Source organism: Glossina fuscipes, unplaced genomic scaffold (assembly GCF_014805625.2).
Source record: "Glossina fuscipes isolate IAEA_lab_2018 unplaced genomic scaffold, Yale_Gfus_2 183, whole genome shotgun sequence".
Taxonomy (NCBI): Eukaryota; Metazoa; Arthropoda; class Insecta; order Diptera; family Glossinidae; genus Glossina; species Glossina fuscipes.
In genome coordinates, this window is record NW_023998526.1 from 1 (window position 1) to 5747 (window position 5747).

Here is a 5747-nt window from a genome sequence, read left to right on the forward strand (position 1 = left end):
GTTAAGATAGCCTAATTTAGTTGTAACCCACATTAGTCGTAATTCTAATAACAACCTACTTTAATTATATTATTCGCTTAAGTTATCATTCTAATAATAAACTACTTTAATTGTATTAATTGCTTAATTTAGCATTAAATTATTTATAATATAAGATACCTCACCTCAGATACCGTACCTCAGTTTGGTCAGAAGTAACTTAAAATATAAGCAAGAATTAATAAGCAAAGATGTAAATAAAGACCTTAAAATTAACAACTAAATACAAGAACCTTTAATTTTGAGTGGTGTCACTACAATATATTTACCCAATGCTCGGACAGGAGAGAAAATAATCTTGAAAAAAGCCAAAGATTTAGAATTGCAATAAAACAAATACAGGATACGAAATATCTTTTCCAATGTTCGGACAGGAGAGCAAATAATTTGGAAAACTAAACAATAAGCGAACCTACAAATATAAGCTACTAACCTCTTAGAATTTGTGAGGACCAAAGAAAAAAAAAAGAGAAAAGAAACAAGAGAACATTCAAAAAAAAAAAAACAGGAGAGAACAAAATATATTAAAAAAAAAGGGAGACAAGAAACAAAAAAAAAACCAAGAAAACAATATAAACCATCCAAGCGCCAAGGGAATTACTAACCCTGATTAAGCTAGCATAAGCATCCAATCGCAAGCATGACATCGCCGCTTCGCGTCACCTGGGTGAACTCCCTACGCCGAGATGAACTCGAAGCCAGCCTAAGGGGGTTCGACCTAGACATCACCGGTACCATCCAAGAAATGAGGAGGCATTGGGCACAATTCATCCGGACCACCAGCAAGTACCGGTGACGATAAAAGGACACACCGATGGCGTCGCAACAGCACCGCCCACATTTACATAGATAACATTAACAACAAATGCCAACCGAGCGGCACAACGAGTACACCAATGGCATCGCGACAGCACCGCCCACATTTGCATAGACAATATTAACAACAAATGCCAACCGAGCGGCACAACGAGCACACCAATGACGTCGCAACAGCACCACCCACGCTTACATAGACAACATTGACAACAAATGCCAACCGAGCAGTACAACGACTACATCAACAGAATCACAGCAACAGCATCGACAATTACATCAATAACAACCACAACAACTACGATAACCGCAACTTCATTAGCGGTAATCCCAACTATTACCACAGCAACGGCAACAGGTGGCTATCGCCATAATTACAAAACGGCTACAGATGCCACAGCCGCAACAAACGCAGCCTAAAAGCCCACACAACCAAAACAACAACGTCCCGGCATCTGCCAACTCAACATCGCTAGGGGTAACGCCAACTGTTATCGCAGGAACAATCAACGACAACAACTACAGTAAAGTCAGCGCCTCAACGTTCGCAGCTACGACAAACCACGCTCATACCAACCGCAACGAGCGCACCACAATTTCATCAACATCCCACCAGCGATTCAACACAACAACCGAGTCACCCGCAGCCAAGGGTCTGCCAACCCAAATGAGCCCATAGCGGCCAACGTACCTCCATGGCCAATGGTCCGGCGATTCAATGCCGGAAAGCCACAGATACACCAGAGCTGACGTGACTAATGGCCAACGATCTGACACCCCTATGTCGGAAAGCCGCACTAAGACAAAACCACCCTGCTCTGCTTCGGCAACAGGCTCTGCACCATCATCGACAACAGCACCCTGCTCCGGGCAAGCAGCAGGCTCTGCGGCCACGTTGGGCCCAACACAACTGCAACAGCAAACGACAACGCCACACCGAAGAACGGAGGATCTGTGAGGTCCCACATTTTGGCCTCACGGGTTCTCTGTTTCTGGCTGGGGAGAGAGGAGTGCTAGAGAGTAAGATAGGATAAGAGTAGGATAGACATAGGATAAGAATAGATTAAGATAGAATAGGTATAAATTAAGATAGGATAAGAATAGAATAGCCCAGATAAGCGTAGGTTAAGGATAGGTTATGTTAGGTTATTTAGTCGCAAACTAATGGAGTTGAGTTTTGGTCGTAGATTTGTAGAGACGCGTTTGAAAGGAAAGTGTAACAAGAGAAAGAGAAAATAAAGGTCCCTGCAAAATACAAATTTGTTGTGCGTTTTCATTACCCTGGGCCGCTGAGCTGCCCCAGCCTTTAGGAAAGGGATGGAAACGCCCTCACAATACTTTTTCGTTAGGTATATTAACCCCTACGCACGAGTGCTTACATATAAAAGCTCTTTTTTTCTTTTGTTTTATAATCACAATTGAACAGTACGCCGTCTTTGTTCAAATTTCTATTTCCTAAATTTATTTTGTCTTTAATTTCTAGCTCACTATTGCAAGTTACTCATTTCATTTATTTTCCAGTGCATGCATAATTTTGATGAAACCACCTAAATTTAAGAATGAGCCAAACACGACTGACGGTGTCCAAACCCAGTAAATTTAATTTTCCTTTTACAGGTTTTATTAATATTCACTTTTTTACCGCCACTTAAGTTAAATTATATTTTTCCTTCATAAAAATTCCTTCTTCATACGTTCACGAATATCATGTTCTTCTTTGTTTTCTCCTTCTCAAAACTTTCCTTTCCGTTAAAAACCTTTATACGCGAGTAATTACCAACTCTTCTAACATAGGGTTGTATTTCTAACAAACAAAAAATATTATTTACAACCAAATGTTACAATCCGTAAGGAAACCATAGCCCACTTGGACGAATCCGTAATGACAATGCAAGCGCTACAATATATGAAGTTGGTCAACAGTTTTTCTTCGCGATCCGTCTGATCTTGTTGGTGTTGCTCTTCTTCCATAATGTTTTTCTATGAAGATTTCTGGGGCTTGAGTTAAGCTAATATATATTTGAAACTCATTTGTACTATTTTATTAATTAAGTTATTTCTTTTCTTAGAATCCTTACTTTGCTGCCAATATTCCGTATTGTGTTATTATAGTGCTATCTTCTATGAACAGCGACAATAACACATTTCTTTCCTTGCTAAATAACACTGGCGACAACTGTAGATTGGGGACCTGCACTGTCAAAGTTTACATTATAAGAAAATTGACGAGATCAGAAATCTCATTTGTGGTAGCTGTATGGGTGTGATTGGTTTTAGTAAAACCTGGTGGAACACTCATGTTTCTCCAAATTCGACTAAAACGACAGGATATAGTTTGCGCCGCAGTGACAGATCCGCGAGGAGAGCTTGGGGTGTAACTTTATATATTTCGAATAGACTCAGGTTTTCTGCATGCGGAGTCGATTAATGGGATGATTGAAAACTTACTTGTTGAAGCAGAGGCATGATGCGGTAAACTACTGATTGGCATCGTTTACTTGCCACGTGGAGATGCCTACTGTCAGTGACATTTTAATCAAGTACGCTAGTGTTATTGTCGTGAGTGACTTTTATTGCAATTTATTTAATCCTGCGAATTCCCCCCTCGATATTTAATTTCTGTCACCGGTTATATATGTTGGTTGTTCAAAATTCCATCCATACCCATCATGATATAAGGTTCGCCTCTATTTTCCTCCTTGATTACTTCTTAATAGCTAATACGGAGCTATCAGCTTCTGCGCAATTCAAGTTGACAGGAATCTGAGATCCAGAATGTGTGCCGCATGTGACTGCAATTGCATATACAATGCTTCTGTGGATGATTAGATTAATATTTTGAATGGTAACCTGGATCTAATTCATGACATTGTACCCAAAATTAGACGCGAGGCTGCTGAAGACAGCGAGTCTTGGTTTGATTGTTGTGAAATCAAACTTCATCTTTCTCCGTGTAATTTAGCTTACAAGGCGTATTTACGTGATAAGAATGAAGATAATTGGACGACCTATTGCACACAAAGGACCAAAGCCAAATATGTTATTAGAAAGTGCAGGAGAAGTGCGCACTTACTAACTTTCAGAGGTTCAAACAATAAACTGCTGTGACGTAAATTAAGGCAATTGGGGTTCAAGGATGCTGAAAATTTAATGCTGAGGTGAATGCCATCAGCAATTCATTTTCTCAACAATCAATTAAACACTGCTAAAAATTGATAAAAAAAGATTTAAATTATTGCCACAATCTGCTCTTCTTTCGTAGCATAAACATGTTAGAACTTTTAGCGGCATTTGATAAAATTGAGTCTAAGCAAGTCTCTCTTAGGTTCTTGAAATTTGGCCCTAGACTGGTGCTCATATCTTATATATTATTAATCACATTTTTACTAAATCTAAGTTTCCTTTTGACCTGGACCAGAAAAAGCGGCCAGTCATTTGATACCTTTTAATTTCAGTCTTGTCTATTCTCTCGAAGGTAGTTAAACATATAATTAAGGAACAAATTGCCAATTATTTTGACAATAACTCCCTACTCTCTGGATCTAAGCCTGGATTTGAAATAAGGTTGTAGCACTACTTGCTTGTTACTCTTTATTACGAATTCAGTGCAAGGTACAGTAAGTGACAAGCATTTTTCGCTGTTATTATCGCTAGATCTAAGTAAGGCGTACCTTTGGCCTTTGATAGGATGTCGCATGTGCTTTCGCACCGCAAACTCGTGCGGGACTTTGACTTACCGAAGCCAACTGCTGCCATGATAGCATCCTACCTCTCGAATCATGTATATGAATGATTTCTTCAACAAGTTTAACCTAGCTTCCTGTAAAGCATTTGGTGGTGATTTGCCGATTTTACTTTTTTAAGCTTAGAAATATTTATTTATCTTTTTTAAATATTTATTTACTTCCATATGAAACTCAACTCAAATAAATTAACCATCGAATTCAATTGAGTTTTAAAAGTAAATCTTATACTAATTAATATTAAAAACTAGTACAAAGTTTATAAGGGGAAGTAAAGGAAAAGAAAAAATAATAACAATTAAATAATAATTCATGTATAAAAAAGAAAAAAAAAGAGCATGTACACAGCTAGCACAGAGGCACATTCACAACCAGAAGCAAATTGCAAGTAAACTACAAAGACGTTGCAAATATGCAAAATCTGCGGGGAGTGTTGATAATTTGGAAGACTAACATGGACTACCACAATGAATTAATTTCTCGTTGGGTGGTTGCGAAAGAAGTTGAAGTGAATTGGGCTAGGACATTTGCGATAATGACTACCGAATGCACATCTGAGTCTTGCTTTAAGGGTAGATGGGGTCAATGTGGAAATAGCAAACAGTTTGAAATGCTTGGGGGTGATTATAGATAATAAGTTATGCTTTAACTTTCTGCAGATTGCTCGAGTTAAGTGCTCTTTTGGAGTTATAAGATCTTATAATTCCCAGCCTAGAAAGTTGCGAAAATTTGGACACTCTCATCGCACCTACGCACGTAGGCTTTTAATATTCACCGCTAATAATGAGATTGGCCAGTTACTCGGTATTGGGACGGAAGTGTGATTATGGTATGTGTTTTTTTTTTTCATGCCAGTCTTGCTTTCTGTTACTTTTTTATTTTTTGTTCTCTTTACCTTTGTCTTCAATTTTATATCGTTGTACGTTATTATTGCTTATTATTGTATATAATGTATCATAACAGGCCTTAATGACTTCGAAGTTATATAAGCCTCAATAAATAAATAAATAATTAATAAATAAAATAGAAAATAATCAACACGGCGTTGGTTCCTAATTTCGACATTTTAGATCCGGACAAGGAGACGGTTTACAAATTATGAAAGGTGTTGAGAGCGATAAAGAGCATTGTACGAAGTTCCTCTTCAATTCA